This window comes from Salvelinus fontinalis, chromosome 25, assembly GCF_029448725.1.
Source record: "Salvelinus fontinalis isolate EN_2023a chromosome 25, ASM2944872v1, whole genome shotgun sequence".
Taxonomy (NCBI): Eukaryota; Metazoa; Chordata; class Actinopteri; order Salmoniformes; family Salmonidae; genus Salvelinus; species Salvelinus fontinalis.
The window spans coordinates 39154603-39177406 of record NC_074689.1 but is presented as its reverse complement, the minus strand read 5'-3'; positions in this window follow the sequence as shown (position 1 = coordinate 39177406).

Sequence of the window (22804 nt, the reverse complement as noted above, 5' to 3'; positions counted from 1 at the left end):
ATCTGGTCCGACCCGGGGACAAACTTCATCGGCGCCAAACCTTTCCTAAGAGAGCTGTACCAGTTCCTGGATGCTCAGAATAGAACTTCAATAGAAGAGATGTCGGCTCAAAAAGGTAACAAATGGGAGTGGACAATTCACCCTGCTGACTCACCTCACTGCGATGGGGCTGCTGAAGCCGCTGTTTGCATTCTCAAGAAGGCACTGCAGAGCCTGGGCAACAACACAGGCCTTAGCTACAGCGAGCTTCAGACAACACTACAACTTGCTGCAAACCTTGCCAACGAATGCCCAATAGATGCCAGGGTGCAGAGCCATGAAGAAAGCGTGCAGTATGTGTCACCCAACACGCTTCTCCTGGGCTGGGCCTCTCCAAGCAGTGAGATCAGAACATTTGACTTTGCGAACTACCCTTACAAGAGACTCAGAGAGATGCAGAACCAGGTCAACAAATTCTGGAGGTCTTGGAGACAGCTTGCCGGCCCAAACTTATTTCTGAGAAGTAAATGGCACACTTCATATCGCAACGTTGCTGTCGGAGATATTGTCCGGTTGTGTGACCAAAATGCAGTGAGGGGCCAATTCAAGTTAGGACGGGTGATGAGCGTAAATCCAGATGCTAAGGGCATTGTTCGAGACGTGAACGTCAAAGTGGTCCAAAGCTCCTGCCTTCCTGTCACAAAACCCGCACTAAACCGGCCATCGGCCAAAGTCCTGAAAGAAGCTACGCAAACCACAGTCCTGCACAGAGAGGTTCGACGCCTGATTGTCTTGCTACCAGTTGAGGATCAAACTCGGAGCTGACCGGCAGTATGTAGGTGCTGATTTACAATCTTTCCATCGGTTCCCGTGGGAAGATTGAGTGGGAGGTGTGCTGACAAACTGCCTGGGAGCTCCTCAGTGGTGAAACTCCTCCTCCTTCAATCAGTGGTGAACCAGGTGGAACAAATCTTCCAGGCAATATGGGCGTGCCAGCACCTGGCTCTGCTGTTGTCTTTAGACCGCAGTGAAAGGAGCATTTGAAAAACCACAAGACCAAGGAAACTTCATCTTTGTGATCAAGGTGACTGTGCAAGTCCAAGCCCTCCACAAAACTGTGAAAGACAGCCGGTAAGCGCCATATTGGCCATGTTTTGTTAGACTGACTTAAGCAGTGTACTGCTAATGATACTCTGGAAAACATAGACTCTTAACTCTTAACTTTGATAGAACTTTGCAGTGGTTTTATAACTTCAAATGTCTGGTGGGGTATAAAGTAAGAAGAGCCAAATTCATTGTTGATAGAACTTGTTTGAAATGGTTAAAAGTAATTTAAACTTTGTAGAAATCTTAGTAAACCAAGTTCTTAATTCAGTAACAAATGTATAGTCTGGAAAATCTTTGGCTAAAAGATGTAGGATTTGTCTGCTTAACTGCTGATTAGAAAATAAGTGTGGTTTTTTGCTACTAGAGGTATTTTGAATGTGTTTGGCTAAAATGCAAATTTGGATAAAAGTGTACTGATTCTGCTCATTTGATTAAAAATGGTGGGTTTCTATTTTGGGAAATATTTGCTTAACAGTGGAAACCTTGTATTTGATAATGGCAGAAATGTGTTTCTGAGGTGAATGTGGATAATTTTGTGTATTTAATTAGGCTGTCAACTCAAATAATCACTTGTATTTGTCATCTCTTTTTTGAGGTTTTTCACCTGTTTACTGCCAACCAAAGAATGGTAAATAAAAGACAAACAACTGATTCTATGGCTGTTTATTGAGTGAAATCCAGTTAAAATCTTCACGTGGAGGGATTGTCCTTTTCAAGTGGGGAATTGCACAAGAAAGAGGTCAACTTGACAGGTAATATTACCTATTTTTCCTTTCTTCCTTTGTTCAATGAAAATACCTTGTAAGTTATTTTCCATTAGGTTGAGAATTAGTCTCAAAAGGGAGGAAATGTGGTGGAGAATTACATTATTAGTCATGCTATCCCGTGTTTTTCCTGCTGAACCTGTCTAGGATGAGAGTGCCGCTAGCGGCACTCCCCCCCCACCCCCACTGAAAAACCAGTGCCGCGAAATTCAAAAAAAATATTTTTTTTAAATATTTAACTTTCACACATTAAAGTCCAATACAGCTAATGAAAGACACAGATCTTGTGAATCCAGCCAACATGTCCGATTTTTAAAATGTTTTACAGGGAAGACACAATATGTAAAGATGTACATCTATTACCTAAAAACACATTAGCATAATCCACCATCTTTTATTTGTCCACCAACACCAGTAGCTATCACCAATTCGGCTAAACTAAGATATTTATAGCCCCTAACCAAGAAAAAAACTCATCAGATGACAGTCTGATAACATATTTATGGTATGGGATAGGTTTTGTTAGAAAAAAGTGCATATTTCAGGTAGATGGCATAGGTTACAATTGCACCCACCGTCACAAATGGACTAGAAGAACTACATTGAGCAACGTGTTTACCTACTTACTAATCATCAAACATTTCGTAAAAATACACAGCATACACTAATCGAAAGACACAGATCCTGTGAATACAGACAATATTTCAGATTTTCTAAGTGTCTTACAGCGAAAACACAATAAATCGTTATATTAGCATAGCACATAGCACATAGCAGCCCAGCATTGATTCTAGCCAAAGTGAACGATAAAAGTCAACATCGCCAAAATATATTAATTTTTTCACTAACCTTCTCAGAATTCTTCAGATGACACTCCTGTAACATCATATTACACAATCCATATAGAGTTTGATCGAAAATGTTTATATTTAGCCACCAAAATCATGGTTAGACAATGTGAAATGTAGACCAGCTGGTGAGAAAATGTCCGTGCGCCACTTAGACAGTGATCTACTCTTATACATAAATACTCATAAACGTGACTAAAAAATATAGGGTGGACAGGGATTGATAGACAATTTAATTCTTAATACAATCGCGGAATTACATTTTTTAAATTATCCTTACTTTTCAATACAGTTTGCGCCAAGCGAAGCTACGTCAAAAAACATGGCGTCCTAAGCCACTAATATTTTTCGACAGAAACACGATTTATCATAATAAAAATGTCCTACTTTGAGCTGTTCTTCCATCAGTATCTTGGGCAAAGGATCCTTTCTTGGGTCCAATCGTCTTTTGGTGGAAAGCTGTCCTCTTGCCATGTGGAAATGCCAACTGCGTTCGGGATGAACTGGAAGCGTGCCCAGCAATTCAGAGCGTTTCAGAAATAAATGTCCCAAAATCGCACTAAACGGATATAAATTGCTATAAAACGCTTTAAATTAACTACCTTATGATGTTTTTAACTCCTATAACGAGTCTTAACATGACCGGAGAAAGATTACTCCCAACACTAATGCTTGGAACAGGAGCGGGTCGGTGTCCTCCACGCGCGTTACGCACCAAGAAAAGACTTGCTAGCTACAGGGTTTTTTAATTTATAGTGCCTGTGAACGCGCAATCGACCCCATTCAAATCGTCATCACGTAAAGGCATCCAGGGGAAGACGTAAGCAATGTCCGTATACTCATAGCAATAACAGTGCCCTTTTAACTGACTCCAGATCAGGGGCCAAAATTTCTGAAATCTGACTCCATGTCAGGGAAATTGCTGTAGAATGGGCTCTGTTCCACTTAGAGACAAAATTTCAACTCCTATAGAAACTATAGACTGTTTTCTATCCAATAATAATAATAATATGCATATTGTACGATCAAGGATTTTGTGGGAAGCCGTTTCAAAAATTACACGATTAGCATAAATAGTCACAACAGCACCCCCATCCTCAACAGGTTAAAGAATAGTCTCTTGTTATATGCTAGGGTTTTTTCTAACCTGATACAAACTTCTCTTGGTGTGACTCAGTCATAAGACTGGGTCTCTTGGTGTGGCTCAGTCATGAGACTGGGTCTCTTGGTGTGGCTCAGTCATGAGACTGGGTCTCTTGGTGTGGCTCAGTCATGAGACTGGGTCTCTTGGTGTGACTCAGTCATAAGACTGGGTCTCTTGGTGTGACTCAGTCATAAGACTGGGTCTCTTGGTGTGACTCAGTCATAAGACTGGGTCTCTTGGTGTGACTCAGTCATAAGACTGGGTCTCTTGGTGTGACTCAGTCATAAGACTGGGTCTCTTGGTGTGGCTCAGTCATGAGACTGGGTCTCTTGGTGTGGCTCAGTCATGAGACTGGGTCTCTTGGTGTGACTCAGTCATGAGACTGGGTCTCTTGGTGTGACTCAGTCATAACAGACAGCTGTGCCCTCGGGCTATCAACCTCGTGGTATCTTAAAGTCTGCACAGACAACCAACTACCATTTACACACAATCTGCCGACTGACAAGTATACAGAAAGGGGTTGTGTTTTCTCTACTAAAGCAGAGACCCGGCTATGTTTGTTAAGCTTTCAACCCTGAACCATTCTTGGTGATGTTGATTGCTTCATTTTTGCAAATCTTATAATTAAGCTGTTGTTGGAAGAATCTACCAGTCTCTCTCTTCCTCTAGAATTTCCCTGACAATATACTGCCACCATTAGTCACAATATGTTAGAGATGTCATATAGTCTGGCTATGCTGCCACCACTAGTCACAATGAGTTAGCCTGGGCAATAACAGCCTACATCTAAATGTCCCAATACAACAAGTTCTTGGCATTGCATTGGTAAAACAGGAGAAGCACAGGAAAAGGACCTTGGATAGAGGACCACTGAGAAGAATGAGTGGGTCTTTTGTGGTCCTCACCTTAATTCAATCTACAAGGTCTAAACATAGCTCTGTTGTTGAGGAGGGATACTGCATCACTGCAGTACTTAGGCTCCATCTCATTTACCAAACCAACACACACGTGCCGGGAACGCACGCGTGAACACACGCACACACAGACACACACAGAGAGAGAGACACACACACACACAAACATGCCGGGTACGCACGCGTGAACACACACACAGAGAGAGAGAGACACACACACACAGAGTACATGCACACACGCACATTACACACACACACACACACACACGCACACGCACACGCACACGCACACGCACACGCACACACAAGCACCTGCATGTTATTAAGTGTAGCCATTGAAAGGCAATTTAGAAAATGAAAGCAGCTCATGTGTTAATGGAATGAATGTGTCCAGTGAGCATGAAGAGGGTTATGATGAGGCCTTTTCTAGTGGTAATACAGCCACAATCCCACGACACCTGGCTAGATCCAACAGGTGGGATCTAGCAAAGTCCTCTCACTGTCACAGCTTTCTACCTGGGATGAAGGAGAGGACCAAACTGCAGCGCGGTTAGTGTTCAACATGTTTAATAAGACGATAAACGGTGAACATCAACAAATAAAAAAAATAACAAACGTGAAAGCCGAGACAGTCCTATCTGGTGCAGAACACAAACACAGAGACAGGAAACAACCCCCCACAATCCCCAACACAAAACAAGCCACCTATACATGATTTTCAATCAGGGACAACGATTGACAGCTGTCTCTGATTGAGAATCATATTAGGCTGGACACAGAAACAGACGAACTAGACACACAACATTGAATTCCCACCCAGCTCACGTCCTGACCAACACTAAACAAGCAAAACACATAAGAACTCTGGTCAGGACGTTACACTCACTCAGTACACTGTACTAACTGCAGAATGTAGAAAGAAAATAACAATCACAGAGATATCACAATGACAATCACAGAGATATCACAATAACAGAGATATCACAATAACAATCACAGAGATATCACAATGACAATCACAGAGATATCACCATCACAGAGATATCACAATGACAATAACAGAGATATCACAATGACAATCACAGAGATATCACAATAACAATCACAGAGATATCACAATAACAATCACAGAGATATCACAATGACAATCACAGAGATATCACAATGACAATCACAGAGATATCACAATGACAATCACAGAGATATCACAATAACAATCACAGAGATATCACAATGACAATCACAATGACAAAGCTATCACAATGACAATCACAGAGATATCACAATAACAATCAGAGAGATATCACAATGACAGAGATATCACAATGACAATCACAGAGATATCACAATAACAATCAGAGATATCACAATGACAATCACCATCCTACACAGAGCTCTCTTACTATAAATTGCACACACGTTGGAACACACACACACTGAAAAACACGCGTGTGGGAGCCTGTAATGGAATGATAACATTTTCCACAACTGTGCAGCCTTAACACGTTATTCACAAGTTCTACATTTAATTAAATAGATACTTAGATGGATCATCTCTAATGTCAATTACATACTTTACGACAGTACATCTTAAAAATGGCATACATTATTATCTTATCGCATAGCAGGGTTTTGTTGCTGTCACACACGCTGTCATACACGCTGTCATAGACTCTGTCATATACACTGTCATAGACGCTGTCATACACGCTGTCATAGACGCTGTCATACACGCTGTCAGAGACTCTGTCATACACACTGTCATAGACTCTGTCATAGACTCTGTCATAGACTCTGTCATAGACTCTGTCATACACACTGTCAGAGACTCTGTCATACACACTGTCATAGACTCTGTCATACACGCTGTCATAGACTCTGTCATACACACTGTCATAGACTCTGTCATAGACTCTGTCATAGACTCTGTCATAGACTCTGTCATACACACTGTCAGAGACTCTGTCATACACACTGTCATAGACTCTGTCATACACGCTGTCATAGACTCTGTCATACACACTGTCAGAGACTCTGTCATACACACTGTCATAGACTCTGTCATACACGCTGTCATAGACTCTGTCATACACGCTGTCATAGACTCTGTCATACACGATGTCACACACGCTGTCACACAGAGGGAAGTGCCAGAGAATGAGAAAGCTGGTATGTTAAACTTACTAATTACATATTCCATCTCTGGCCTGCTGTTGATCACCATGGAGACACACACCTGCCCACACGCACACGCGCACACACATGCACACATTCACGCCCGCGCGCACACACAGCGTAGGGGGATGAAGTGTGTTGTGTAGTTTAAATACAGTGGGGGAAACAATCGATACAGTGACATATCGCAACATTATTTTGGAAGATATTATATTGATTCTTTAACTCCAAGTATTGATTTGTAAAAATTATTATACATACTGAGTATAGACTGAGAATAACAAACATTAGGAACAAATAATTGTTGTAAATAACATTTAAAAATCCTTCTCCCCTTCATCTACACTGATTGAAGATGATTTAATAAGTGACATCAATAAGGGATCATAGCTTTCACCTGGATTCACCTGGTCAGTAAATGTAATGGAAAGAGCAGGAGTCTTTAATGTTTTGTACACTCAGTGTATATACAGTGCCCTCCGTGATTATTCCAACTTTTTTCTTCTTTTGGCTCTATACTTCAAAATGTTAAATTAGATATCAGACAATGATTGTGAGGTTAAAGTGCAGACTGTCAGCTTTAATTTGAGGGTATTTTCATACATATCGGTTGAAGTGTTTAGAAATTACAGCACTTTTTGTACATAGTCCATTTTAGGGGAGCAAATGTATTTATTTGGACAAATTCACTTATATGTGTTAAAGTAGTAAAGTATTTGGTGAAGTATTTGGTCCTGTATTCATAGCACCCAATGACTACATCAAGCTTGTGACTCCACAAATTTGTTAGACGCATTTGCTGTTTGTTTTGGTTTCAGATTATCTTGTGAAATTAATGGTAAATTTATGTATTGTGTTATTTTGAAATCACTTTTATTTAGTGTTTTATTAGTGTACATGCACGTCATACACCTTCCCCTGGATGTCAAGAGGCTGTGAGAGAAGAAATGGAGTGTTTATCTTGGTCTGAAGTGGAATGAATCCTCTTGGAATGACGTGTCACCCATTTCCTGTTTTCTGGAAAGGGCGAAGATGGACCTGGAATTGCCTTCTGAAAAGCTTTCGTTATAGGCGACTACTATCTCCGGCTGTGATTTTATTTGATACATGTGACAATATCATCGTAAAGTATGTTTTTTCAATATAGTTTTATTAGATTTTTGAAATTTATTCGGGACGTTAGGCGTGTTGCGTTGTGTGCCTTTGTTCAGAAAGGAGAGCTTCGCGTCACTTGGCCAGTCCGCTTGCTAATTCAAGAGGGAAAAAGGAAGTTCTAAATCCAAACAACGATTGTTCTTGACAAAAGACACCTTGTACAACATTCTGATGAAAGATCAGCAAAAGTAGGACCCATTTTATGATGTTATTTCATATATCTGTCGAACTGTGTACTATTAGTTTTGCGCCCAGGTTTTGGGCACTCGGTCGCCATAACGTAAGCCTTATGTGGTAATGAAGTTATTTTTAGAATTCTAACACGCCGATTGCATTAAGAACTAGTGTATCTATCATTTCCTATACAACATGTATTGTTTAGTTATGTTTATGAATAGCTATTTGGTCAGAATATGTGTGTCAGAAAAATAAAAATAAATACGTGTTGTATAGGAAATGATAGATACACTAGTTCTTAATGCAATCGCCGTGTTAGAATTCTAAAAATAACTTCATTACGATATGCAGTTTACGTTATGGTGAGAGCGTGCCCAAAACCTGGCCGCAAACTAGTACAACATGTTCGACAGATATATGAAATAATATCATAAAATGGGTGCTACTTTTGATGATCTTTCATCAGAATGTTGTACAAGGGGTCCTTTGTCGGGAACAATCGTTGTTTGGATATAGAATGTCCTCTTCTCCAGTCAATTAGCACGGAAAGCTAGCAAAGTGGCGCTAAGCTCTCCTTCGTGAACAAACGCAGACAACGTGACACGCCTAACGTCCCGAAAGAATGTCAATAATCTAATAAAACTATATTGAAAAAACATACTTTACGATGATATTGTCACATGTATCAAATAAAATCAAAGCCGGAGATATTAGTCGTCTATAACGACAGCTGTACAGAAGGCAAAACCAGGTCCCTTCACGCGCTCTCCAGAAAACTGGTGACACGTCATACAAAGAGCATTTATTCGAGCCCAGATCAAGTTATACACTCAATTTCTTCTCTCACTGCCTGTCGACATCTAGTGGAAGACGTATGAAGTGCATGTATTCTAATAAATATCAAGGACCTTTATAGGCAGGCCCTAGAAGAGAGCATCGATTTCAGATTTTCCACTTCCTCTCAGGAAGTTTGCTGCAAAATGAGTTCTGTTTTACTCACAGATATAATTCAAACGGTTTTAGAAACTAGAGAGTGTTTTCTATCCAATAGTAATAATAATATGCATATTGTACGAGCAAGAATTGAGTACGAGGCCGTTTGAAATGGGCACCTTTTATCCGGCTACTCAATACTGCCCCTGCAGCCCAAACAGTTTAAAGTGTACTGTTAGCTAGCTAACATTATCAGGCTGGCTCGCTAGCTAAATGTATGTGTCTGCTCTCCAGTTTCTGGAGGACCGAGTTTTTGAAATCAGTGGAATTCGAGTATGATAGCTAAGGAGATGGAGAAAACACCAGTCTGGATTACATCATCAAACTAAGGGCAACCATGCATGGCTTTAGACAGGAGATGCATCCAACCATGATGTATACTGGTAAAATAGTCTAGCTAGCTACATTTTCAGATATTACCCATTTAAATTTTGACAGAGAGTGGTTTCATTTCAAGTGTACAGTTAGCTAGCTAACGTTAGCTGACTGGGTCACTAGCTAACGTTGTGTATGATCTTATTCTTCGTATCTCAGACACATTTGCTAGTTATAGGCATTGACATGGAGCATCAGGTAGCCTAGTGGTTAGAGCATTGGGCCAGTAACCCGATAGGTTGGTGGATTGAATCCCCGAGCTGAAAAGGTACAAATCTATCATTATGGCCCTGAACAAGGCAGTGAACCCACTGTTCCAAGGCCATCGTTGTAAATAAGAATTTGTTCTTAACTGACTTCCCTCGTAAAATAAAGGTTAACTTCTTCTGGCTGCAAGCCCGACGTCGGTACACTTATGACAACAGCCAGCTCAAGTGCAGGGCGGGAAATTCAAAATATATATTTTTTAAATATTTAACTTTCACACATTAACAAGTCCAATACAGCAAATGAAAGCTACATATCTTGTGAATCCAGCCAACATGTCCGATTTTTAAAATGTTTTACAGCGAAAACAGCACGTATATTTATGTTAGCTCACCACCAAATACAAAAAAGGACAGACATTTTTCACAGCACAGGTAGCATGCACAAAGCCAACCTAACTAACCAAGAACCAACCAAACTAACCAACAAACAACTTCATCAGATGACAGTCTTATAACATGTTATTCAATAAATCTATGTTTTGTTCGAAAAAAATGTGCATATTTCAGGTATAAATCATAGTTTACATTGCAGCTACAATCAGAAATCCCCCGAAAGCAGACATAATAATTACAGACACCAACGTACCTACCAAATACCTAATTACTCATCATAAAACATTTCTGAAAAATACATAGTGTACAGCAAATGAAAGACAGGCATCTTGTGATTCCAGCCAATATTTCCGATTTATTAAGTGTTTTACAGCGAAAACAAAATATAGCGTTATATTAGCTTACCACAATAGCCAGAAAGACATGCCATTTCCCAGTAGCAAAAGGTTAGCGATCGTAACAAACAAGCAAAAGATATATAATTTTTGACTAACCTTGATATTCTTCATCAGATGACAGTACTATAACATCAGGTTATACATACACTTATGTCTTGTTCGAAAATGTGCATATTTAGAGCTGAAATCAGTGGTTACACATTGTGCTCACTTAGCTACTTTTTCCACAACGTCTAAACAGCAACGATATTTTTCTGACACGTTTTCTGACACACATATTCTGACCAAATAGCTATTCATAAACATAACTAAAAAATACATGTTGTATAGGAAATGATAGATCCATTAGTTCTTAATGAAATCGCAGTGTTAGAATTCTAAAAAATAACTTCATTATGACATCCAGCTTCGGTATAGCTGAGTACCCAAACGTTGGGCGCCGACGACTAGTTCACATGCACGACAGATATATGAAATAGCATCATAAAATGTTTCTTACTTTTGGTGATCTTCCATCAGAATGTTGGACAAGGTGTCCTTTGTCAAGAACAATCGTTGTTTGGAATTAGAACGTTAATTTTCCCTCTTGAATTAGCAAGCGCCCTAGCCTTGTGGCACAAAGTTCTCCATGTCAACAAACGGAAGAGAACGGAACACGGCAAAACTCCCGAAAATGTTCAATAATCTGATGAAACTATATTGAAAAAACATACTTTACGATGATATGGTCACATGTATCAAATAAAATCAAAGCCGGAGAGATTAGTCGTCCATAACGGCAGCTAAACAGAAGGCAAATCCAAGTACCCTTTCGCGTCTCCAGAAAACAGGAAATGGGCGGACACGTCATACAAAGAGCCTGTATTCCCCTTCAGACCAAGATAAACACTACATTTCTTCTCTCACCGCCTCTTGACATCCAGGGGAAGGTCTATGAAGTGCACGTATACTCTTACGTATCATGCCCATTTATAGGCAGGAAGTAGAACAGAGCCCCAATTTCAGACTTTCCACTTCCTGGTCAGGAAGTTTGTGCCAAATGAGTTCTGTTTGACTCACAGATATAATTCAAACGGTTTTAGAAACTAGAGAGTGTTTTCTATCCAATAGTAATAATAATATGCATATTGTACGAGCAAGAATTGAGTACGAGGCCGTTTGAAATGGGCACCTTTTATCTGGCTACTCAATACTTCCCCTGCAGCCATAAAAAGTTAACTGACTTGCCTCGTAAAATAAAGGTTAAATAAAGATAAATAAGAATAGAACCTGGTTGCTAGCTGCAGATTCATAACGTCATGAGTTGTGATTGTGGTCCATTGTTTAGCAAGCTACATGTCTTAATAAAAGACTCCTCTCTAAGGAGAGGAGAGGACTCCTCTCATTTTAAGTTAGTGTACTGTTAGCTAGCTAGCTAGCGTTATGTCATGCGTTGGGATTCATTGTTTACCTAGCTAGCTATCTAGCTACATTTCTTAACAAATGACTCTCGTCTAAGTGTGCCAGAGAGTAGAATATCAGATTAATTGTTGAACGCTCAACACCCGTTGAATATGTCCTGTGTCAGTAAACATTGCCAACAAAGCGTAATTCAATTGTTGCCAGCAGCACAGTTACCAATGCTCTGGAGAACATGAAAACAGCCTAATCAGTTCTGCTAGGGGTCAGAGTGGTCTCATTATGTGTCTGGAAGTAGTGAGCCAATGTTAGCTTGGGTGCTTGACTGTCGTTGTGAGGTCAGAGCTTTCGGAACAACTCTACTCATTGGCCAGAGCATCCAGTGTGCGCTCTGAACGCGGGAAAGAAAAAAAGAAAGCTCTGAATTCAAGAAACGGACAATCTGACAGCACAGTTGCAGTCACCAACGCTCTGGATAACATACTGTAACAGCCTAACCAGCTCTGCTAGGGCGAATAATGTTCAGTAAGCTGTTCTCTCTCTCTTAGATGTCTGGAAGTAGCTAGCAAGTTAGCTTGAATGGTGCTGCTAGTACATTCGGATCAACCCTTAAAGAGATGGGTGGGACTAAAGCTAAGAGGAAAAATGCTGAATGGGTGAAGACACAGAAGACAAAGACACAGAAGACAAAGACAAAGAAGACACAGAAGCGCTTTTCAACAGTAGTACAAAAAACATTGAAAGACGGTTTTCTCAAAAGTGAGATTACAAGTTGATCAACTTTCAAAGCAGAATAACTTTCCCATTGTTCCTCAACTGCAGTGTATGAAATATAATTTTGTAGCTCTGAGTCTCTACTTTTATCCAATGTAAAAAAACAGAAAATCAAAAATTGCTAAATAAGAACGAATCCAGGTGGTGAATCACGTATAATATCAGCACTTAGGTGATAATATCGTATCTTGAGGTCCCTGACAATTCCCACCCCTAATAGTGTCCTGCCGGTCTGCCTGCTGGTCAATCAGCTCAGCCTCAGCTGAGGTCTAATCTCCTGTTCTGAATTCTGACCCCAGAATGCTGCTCTACAAGACTCAACACAATCATCTTATTCTCATCATGCAATAAGAACCATAATCTCCTCTCAGCTGCGTCTCAAATGGCACCCTATTCTCTACATAGTGCATTTACCTTCGACCGAGGCCTATAGTGCACTATGAAGGGAAAAGAGAGCTATTGGGACGCAGCATTGTCTCAGCTACGTCGTCTGCTACCTAACCGAAGCCTGTGGTACAGATGGGGATTAGAATCATTGTCTTTGACTTCAAAACAACAGAATGTTTTAGAACTTCAGATTCAAGGGGTTGAAATAGGTTCATAAACTCAGCAAAAGAATAAATAAAACGTCCTCTCACTGTCAACTGCGTTTATTTTCACCAAACGTAACATGTGTAAATATTTGCATGAATATTTTATTTTTATTTTTTTTATTTAACCTTTATTTAACCAGGTAGGCAAATTGAGAACACGTTCTCATTTACAATTGCGACCTGAATATAACAAGATTCAACAACTGAGACATAAACTGAACAAGTTCCACAGACATGTGACTAACAGAAATTGAATAATGTGTCCCTTAACAAGAGGGGGGTCACAATCAAAAGTAACAGTCAGTATCTGGTGTGGCCACCAGCTGCATTAAGTACTGCAGTGCATCTCCTCCTCATGGACTGCACCAGATTTGCCAGTTCTTGCTGTGAGATTTTACCCCACTCTTCCACCGACCATCACCCATGGTGAGACAAAACCGCGACTCGTCAGTGAAGAGCACTTTTTGCCAGTCCTGTCTGGTCCAGCGACGGTGGGTGTGTACCCATAGGCGACGTTGTTACCGGTGATGTTTGGTGAGGACCTGCCTTACAACAGGCCTACAAGCCCTCAGTCCAGCCTCTCTCAGCCTATTGCAGACAGTCTGAGCACTGATGGAGGGATTGTGCGTTCCTGGTGTAACTCAGGCAGTTGTTGTTGCCATCCTATACCTGACCCGCAGGTGTGATGTTCAGATGTACCGATCCTGTACAGGTGTTGTTACACATGGTCTGCCACTGCGAGGATGTTCAGCTGTCCGTCCTGTCTCCCTGTAGCGCTGTCTTAGGCGTCTCACAGTACGGACATTGCAATTTATTGCCCTGGCCACATCTGCAGTCCTCATGCCTCCTTGCTGCATGCCTAAGACACGTTCACGCAGATTAGTAGGGACCCTGGGCATCTTTCTTTTGGTGTTTTTCAGAGTCAGTAGAAAGGCCTCTTTAGTGTCCTAAGTTTTTATAACTCTGACCTTAATTGCCTACCGTCTGTAAGCTGTTAGTGTCTTAACGACCGTTCCACAGGTGCATGTTCATTAATCGTTTATGGTTCATTGAACAAGCAGAGTTTAAACCCTTTACAATGAAGATCTGTGAAGTTATTTGGATTTTTACAAATTATCTTTGAAAGACAGGGTCCTGAAAAAGGGACGTCTCTTTTAAGTAATCATAAATTATACAATGGGTTTGTCAGTGTAATACAGATGATTGTGTAATGCTGTGGTACTCTGGACTGGTAGAAAGGAGGGAGGAAGCAGATGAGATACTGTGGTTCTCTGGCCTCTCAGCATGTTCAGCCCACTCATTTTCTTAGCCAATCACGGCTAGTGGGAAGGTTGCTACCTTTTTCTGTGGCTTAACCAACAAGGCTCGTAATTTAACAATTTTATTCGTATTTACAGATGGCATACATGTATGTTATTAAGGAACAAGAAAGTTAACATGTTGGCGAAGGCATTTCTGCATTTTGATAAAAATATTTATCAAGTTCAAACGGCTCTCCTGTGAACTTGTGACTTTCGACATACACCTAGTTTCCTGAATTGGGTCACATGTATCCTCTTCATAACCTATCCCCCCTCCTCCTCATCATCACTATCCTAAATCCTCTTCCTAACCTTTCCCTCTACCTCCTCCTCACTATCCTCTTCCTAAACTATCCCTATCCCTCCTCCCCTTATCACTATCACTATCCTGTATTCTCTTCATAACCTATTCCTCCTCCTCATCACTATCACTATCCTCTTCCTAAACTATCCCTATCCCTCCTCCCCTCATCACTATCACTATCCTCTTCCTAAACTATCCCTATCCTTCCTCCCCTCATCACTATCACTATCCTGTATTCTCTTCATAACCTATTCCTCCTCCTCATCACTATCACTATCCTCTTCCTAAACTATCCCTATCCTTCCTCCCCTCATCACTATCACTATCCTGTATTCTCTTCATAACCTATCCCTCCACCTCATCACTATCACTATCCTGTATTCTCTACATAACCTATCCCTCCTCCTCATCACTATCCTGTATTCTCTTCATAAACTATCCCTCCACCTCATCACTATCACTATCCTCTTCCTAAACTATCCCTATCCCTCCTCCTTATCACTATCACTATCCTGTATTCTCTACATAACCTATCCCTCCACCTCATCACTAACCTGCTGCATTAATTATCCTAACCTACTGCATTAATTCTCCTAACCTGCTGTATTAATTCTCCTAACCTGCTGCATTAATTCTCTTAACCTGCTGCATTAATTCTCCTAACCTACTGAATTAATTCTCCTAACCTGCTGTATTAATTCTCCTAACCTGCTGTATTAATTCTCCTAACCTGCTGCATTAATTCTCCTAACCTGCTGCATTAATTCTCCTAACCTGCTGCATTAATTCTCCTAACCTGCTACATTAATTCTCCTAACCTGCTGCATTAATTCTCCTAACCTGCTGCATTAATTCTCCTAACATGCTGCATTAATTCTCCTAACCTGCTGCATTAATTCTCCTAACCTGCTGCATTAATTCTCCTAACCTGCTGCATTAATTCTCCTAACCGGCTGCATTAATTCTCCTAACCTGCTGCATTAATTCTCCTAACCTGCTGCATTAATTCTCCTAACCTGCTGCATTAATTCTCCTAACCTGCTGCATTAATTCTCCTAACCTGCTGCATTAATTCTCCTAACCGGCTGCATTAATTCTCCTAACCTGCTGTATTAATTCTCCTAACCTGCTGCATTAATTATCCTAACCTGCTGCATTAATTATCCTAACCTGCTGCATTAATTATCCTAACCTGCTGAATTAATTATCCTAACCTGCTGCATTAATTCTCCTAACCTGCTGCATTAATTCTCCTAACCGGCTGCATTCATTCTCCTAACCTGCTGCATTAATTCTCCTAACCTGCTGCATTAATTCTCCTAACCTGCTGCATTAATTATCCTAACCTGCTGAATTAATTATCCTAACCTGCTGCATTAATTCTCCTAACCTACTGCATTAATTCTCCTAACCTGCTGCATTAATTCTCCTAACCTACTGCATTAATTCTCCTAACCGGCTTCATTCATTCTCCTAACCTGCTGCATTAATTCTCCTAACCTGCTGCATTAATTCTCCTAACCTGCTGCATTAATTCTCCTAACCTGCTACATTAATTCTCCTAACCTGCTGCATTAATTCTCCTAACCTGCTGCATTAATTCTCCTAACCTGCTACATTAATTCTCCTAACCTGCTGTATTAATTATCCTAACCTACTTATTTTCACCATTCTTTTTTAAATAGTATTTTATATATTATTTGATATTTTGTCTACAATACAAAAGATACATATTTATTTTATTTAACCTAGTGGGTGTGAGTGGGAGTGATGTAGACGATGTTTGTTTGACGTCGTCGTTTGTATGAAGACTTTCTGAAGGCTCTGTAGCTATCTACAGTAGTCTAGGTTTGGTCTTATCCACTTCCTGGGTTCCCGAGTGGCACAGCGGTCTAAGGCACTGCACCTCAGTGCTAGAGGCGTCACTACAGACCCTGGTTCGATTCCAGGCTGTATCACAACCGACCGTGATTGAGAGTCGCATAGGGCGGCGCACAGTTGGCCCAGCGTCATCCGGGTTAGGGTTTGGCCGGGGTAGGTCGTCATTGTAAATAAGAATTTGTTCTTAACTGACTTGCCTCGTTAAATAATAAAAACCCAACTGGCTATAATAGTAGCAGGACGTTCGCTATGTTATTTGTTGGCGCTCTGATATAGTAAACACAGATTACTTCAGCCATGTGAAAAAACATGACATCAAATCAAATGTATTTATAAAGCCCTTCTTACATCAGCTGATATCTCAAAGTGCTGTACAGAAACCCAGCCTAAAACCCCAAACAGCAAGCAATGCAGGTGTAGAAGCACGGTGGCTAGGAAAAACTCCCTAGAAAGGCCCAAACCTAGGAAGAAACCTAGAGAGGAACCAGGCTATGAGGGGTGGCCTGTCCTCTTCTGGCTGTGCCGGGTGGAGATTATAAGAGTACATGGCCAAGATGTTCAAATGTTCATAAATGACCAGCATGGTCAAATAATAATAATCCCAGTAGTTGTCGAGGGTGCAACAAGTCAGCACCTCAGGAGTAAATGTCAGTTGGCTTTTCATAGCCGATCATTAAGAGTATCTCTACCGCTCCTGCAGTCTCTAGAGAGTTGAAAACAGCAGGTCTGGGACAGGTAGCACGTCCGGTGAACAGGTCAGGGTTCCATAGCCGCAGGCAGAACAGTTGAAACTGGAGCAGCAGCACGGCCAGGTGGCCTGGGGACAGCAAGGAGTCATCATGCCAGGTAGTCCTGAGGCATGGTCCTAGGGCTCAGGTCCTCCGAGAGAGAGAAAGAAAGAGAGAAAGAGAGAATTAGAGAGAGCATACTTAAATTCACACAGGACACCGGATAAGACAGGAGAAGTACTCCAGATATAACAAACTGACCCTAGCCCCCCGACAACTACTGCAGCATAAATACTGGAGACTGAGACAGGATTGGTCAGGAGACACTGTGGCCCCATCCGATGATACCCCCGGACAGGGCCAAACAGGAAGGATATAACCCCACCCACTTTGCCAAAGCACAGCCCCCACACCTCTAGAGGGATATCTTCAACCACCAACTTACCATCCTGAGACAAGGCCAGGTATAGCCCACAAAGACATAGAAAAATAAAAAAAACTACCTTTGCTTGTAGCTTGCTTCATATCTGACAGATTTGAGCTAGCTAGCTACAGCTGCTAGCATGCTACTAACTAGCTGCTGTTGAGCAACAAACAAGTTGTTGATCGCGTTATAGAGCTCTGAGATTTGGCTGAAAATATGTTAGCATTGTCAGAAATGCTACAAAAAGGTAGCACATTGTTGGTTCTTAATTGACATAAATTAGCAAGCGAGAGCGAAACATTATATATATTTTTTAAACTGTTACACCTAGAAATGTTGTCAATCTGACATTTGGTCACCTTATGGACGCTATAGTCTCACACACACACACACACAACGGCCTCAGATCCACTGTGGCAGCCTAGTGTTGTCACGCCCTGACCTTAGTTATCTTTGTTTTCTTTATTATTTTGGTTAGGTCAGGGTGTGACGAGGGTAGTATGGGTGTTTTTGTCTTGTCTAGGGGTTTTTGTATATCTATGGGGTTTTGGTATCGTCTAGGTAATGTAGGTCTATGGTGGCCGGAAGTGGTTCCCAATCAGAGGCAGCTGTTTATCGTTGTCTCTGATTGGGGATCCTATTTAGGTTGCCATTTTTCCAGTTCGGTTTGTGGGTTATTGTCTATGTGATGTTGCATGTCTGCACTCGTTGCTTATAGCATTCACGTTCGTGTTTGTTATTTTGTATAGTTTGTTCAGTCTTCTTCTTTATTAAAAGGAAGATGTATTATAATCACGCTGCGCCTTGGTCTCCTTCGTATGACGAACGTGACAAGTGTAAAGATAAAAAAGTGTACCTGTCAGCGATACCGACTGGTAACAACATCTCTGTCCTGTTTTCTGTTCCAGCATTATGTCTGAGCAGCATTTAAATGAGAGCATTATGTCTGAGCAGCATTTAAATGAAATCATTATGTCTGAGCAGCATTATGTCTGAGCAGCATTATGTCTGAGCAGCATCATGTCTGAGCAGCATCATGTCTGAGCAGCATCATGTCTGAGCAGCATCATGTCTGAGCAGCATCATGTCTGAGCAGCATCATGTCTGAGCAGCATCATGTCTGAGCAGCATCATGTCTGAGCAGCATCATGTCTGAGCAGCATCATGTCTGAGCAGCATCATGTCTGAGCAGCATCATGTCTGAGCAGCATCATGTCTGAGCAGCATCATGTCTGAGCAGCATCATGTCTGAGCAGCATTATGTCTGAGCAGCATCATGTATCAGTGCTCCCATCAGCATTTTGTCTCAGTGCTCCCATCAGCATTTTGTCTCAGTGCTCCCATCAGCATTTTGTCTCAGTGCTCCCATCAGCATTTTGTCTCAGTGCTCCCATCAGCATTTTGTCTCAGTGCTCCCATCAGCATTTTGTCTCAGTGCTCCCATCAGCATTTTGTCTCAGTGCTCCCAACAGCATTTTGTCTCAGTGCTCCCAACAGCATTTTGTCTCAGTGCTCCCAACAGCATTTTGTCTCAGTGCTCCCAACAGCATTATTTAACTTTCACAAGAGTACTGTGCTTGCAACATCAACAACCAACATCTCTTCATATAGTAGGCAGGCAGATGACTGGGGAGACCCTGAAATAATTGTCTATCGTTCCTCATACAGTGTTCAAGCTGATTGTGAGTCATTTTGTGCATGGAGAGGAGATGATAAAAGAGGAGAGAGGAGGATGGAGAGGAGAGTGGAGGAGAGGAGAGTGGAAGAGAGGAGGAGAGAAGAGTATGAGAGAAGAGAAGGAGAGGAGAGGAGAGTGGAGGAGAGGGGAGAGAAGAGGAGAGGAGAGTGGAGGAGAGGGGAGTAGGGGGAGAGAAGAGAAGAGAAGAGGAGAGGAGAGTGGAGGAGAGGGGAGTGAAGGAAATGAGAGAGGAAGAGAGGAGAGTCGAGGGAAGGAGAGAGGGGAGGAGAGGAGAGAGGAAAGAGGAGAGAGGAGGAGAGGGGAGAGGAGGAGAGGGGAGAGAGGGGAGAATAGAGCGGCGAGAATAGAGAAGAGGGGGAGGGGAGGGGAAGGGAGAGAGAGGAGAGGAGAGAAGAGGAGGGGAGATAGGGGATAATAGAGAGGAGAGGAGAGGGGAGAGAAGAGCGTAGAGAGGGGATAGGAGGAGAGGATAGAGGGGGGAGGAGAGTGGAGAGTGGAGAGTGGAGGAGAGAGGAGACAGGAGAGAATCTCAATTGAATAATCCTCGCAGACTCGCTTCTTACCTCCTTCTCAAAACCCATTGGAGGAGAAGGTCAGGGGGAGGGACCTCTTTTTATCATCCAATGGGTTTGAGAAGGAGGAGAGAGGATACGAGGGGATTACATTTGAGATTCTCCTGAGGAGAGGAGAGAGGGGAGAAGGGAAAGAGGAGAGAGGCGAGAGGAGAGAGTGGAGAGAGGGTTAGAATAGAGAGGATAGGAGAGAGGCGAGAATAGAGAAGAGGGGGAGGGGAATGGAGAGAGAGGAGAGGAGAGAGGAGAGAGGAGGAGAGGAGAGGAGAGAGGAGGAGAGGAGAGAGGAGGAGAGGAGAGAGGAGGAGAGGAGAGAGGAGGAGAGGAGGAGAGGAGGAGAGGAGGAGAGGAGGAGAGGAGGAGATAGGAGAGAGGAGGAGAGGAGGAGAGGAGGAGAGGAGGAGAGGAGGAGAGGAGGAGAGGAGGAGAGGAGAGAGGAGAGCGTAACCTAACAGTTGTTTGAAGTTTCTATCAGCGTAGAGGGAAGTGACATGATGTGAGAGTGCACTACACGCTACCTAGCATCTGTGTAACACTGGAGCTGGGAGAGAGGGGGTAGACAGCAGCTAACAATAGGACCAAACAGATGGATAACACTGGAGCTGGAGGAGAGGGGGTAGACAGAGCAGCTAACAATAGGGCCAAACAGATGGATAACACTGGAGCTGGAGGAGAGGGGGTAGACAGAGCAGCTAACAATAGGACCAAACAGATGGATAACACTGGAGCTGGAGGAGAGGGGGTAGACAGAGCAGCTAACAATAGGGCCAAACAGATGGATAACACTGGAGCTGGAGGAGAGGGGGTAGACAGAGCAGCTAACAATAGGACCAAACAGATGGATAACACTGGAGCTGGAGGAGAGGGGGTAGACAGAGCAGCTAACAATAGGGCCAAACAGATGGATAAGACTGGAGCTGGAGGAGAGGGGGTAGACAGAGCAGCTAACAATAGGGCCAATCAGATGGATAACACTGGAGCTGGGGGAGAGAGGGTAGACGGAGCAGCTAACAATAGGACCAAACAGATGGATAACACTGGAGCTGGAGGAGAGAGGGTAGACGGAGCAGCTAACAATATGACCAAACAGATGGATAACACTGGAGCTGGGGGAGAGAGGGGGTAGACAGCAGCTAACAATAGGGCCAAACAGATGGATAACACTGGAGCTGGGGGAGAGAGGGGGTAGACAGCAGCTAACAATAGGACCAAACAGATGGATAACACGGGATAGTGAGAAGCTCCCATTCAGTCTGCATCACCATCATACACCTCTGTTCTACAGGCTGACCAGACACTAGCGACCCAAGATACCCAGTCACAGCCAAGCATTCATTCAGATCGCTAGAGCACTAAGGCCTGGTGTGTGTGTCTGTGTGTGTGTGTGTTTGGTTTTACTATTCTTGTGGGGATCAGAAATCCTCACAATGATAGGAGAACAAGGAACATTCAGAGAAGTGAGGACATTTCACCGGTCCCCTTACAGAAAAACACTATGTTAGTGGTTAGAGGTTATGGTTAGGAGTTAGGGTTAGGAGTTAGGGTTAGGAGTTAGGGTTAGGAGTTAGGGTTAGGGTTAGGAGTTAGGGTTAGGGTTAGGGTTAGGAGTTAGGGTTAGGAGTTAGGGTTAGGAGTTAGGGTTAGGGTTAGGGTTAGGAGTTAGGGTTAGGAGTTAGGGTTAGGGTTAGGGTTAGGGTTAGGGTTAGGAGTTAGGGTTAGGAGTTAGGGTTAGGAGTTAGGGTTAGGAGTTAGGGTTAGGAGTTAGGGTGAGGAGTTAGGGTTAGGAGTTAGGGTGAGGAGTTAGGGTGAGGAGTTAGGGTTAGGAGTTAGGGTGAGGAGTTAGGGTGAGGAGTTAGGGTTAGGAGTTAGGGTGAGGAGTTAGGGTGAGGAGTTAGGGTTAGGAGTTAGGGTTAGGAGTTAGGGTTAGGAGTTAGGGTTAGGAGTTAGGGTGAGGAGTTAGGGTGAGGAGTTAGGGTGAGGAGTTAGGGTTAGGAGTTAGGGTTAGGAGTTAGGGTTAGGAGTTAGGGTTAGGAGTTAGGAGTTAGGGTGAGGAGTTAGGGTTAGTGGTTAGGGTTAGGAGTTAGGTTTAGGAGTTAGGGTGAGGAGTTAGGAGTTAGGAGTTAGGGTTAGGAGTTAGGGTTAGTGGTTATGGTTAGGTTTAGGAGTTAGGTTTAGGAGTTAGGGTGAGGAGTTAGGAGTTAGGAGTTAGGGTTAGGAGTTAGGGTTAGTGGTTATGGTTAGGTTTAGGAGTTAGGTTTGGGAGTTAGGGTTAGGAGTTAGGAGTTAGGAGTTAGGGTGAGGAGTTAGGGTTAGTGGTTAGGGTTAGGTTTAGGAGTTAGGGTTAGGAGTTAAGGTTAAGAGTTAAGGTTAAGAGTTAAGGTTAAGAGTTAGGGGTTAGGAGTTAGGGTTAGGAGTTAGGGTTAGGAGTTAGGGTTAGGAGTTGGGGTTAGGAGTTATGGTGAGGAGTTAGGGTGAGGAGTTAGGGTGAGGAGTTAGGGT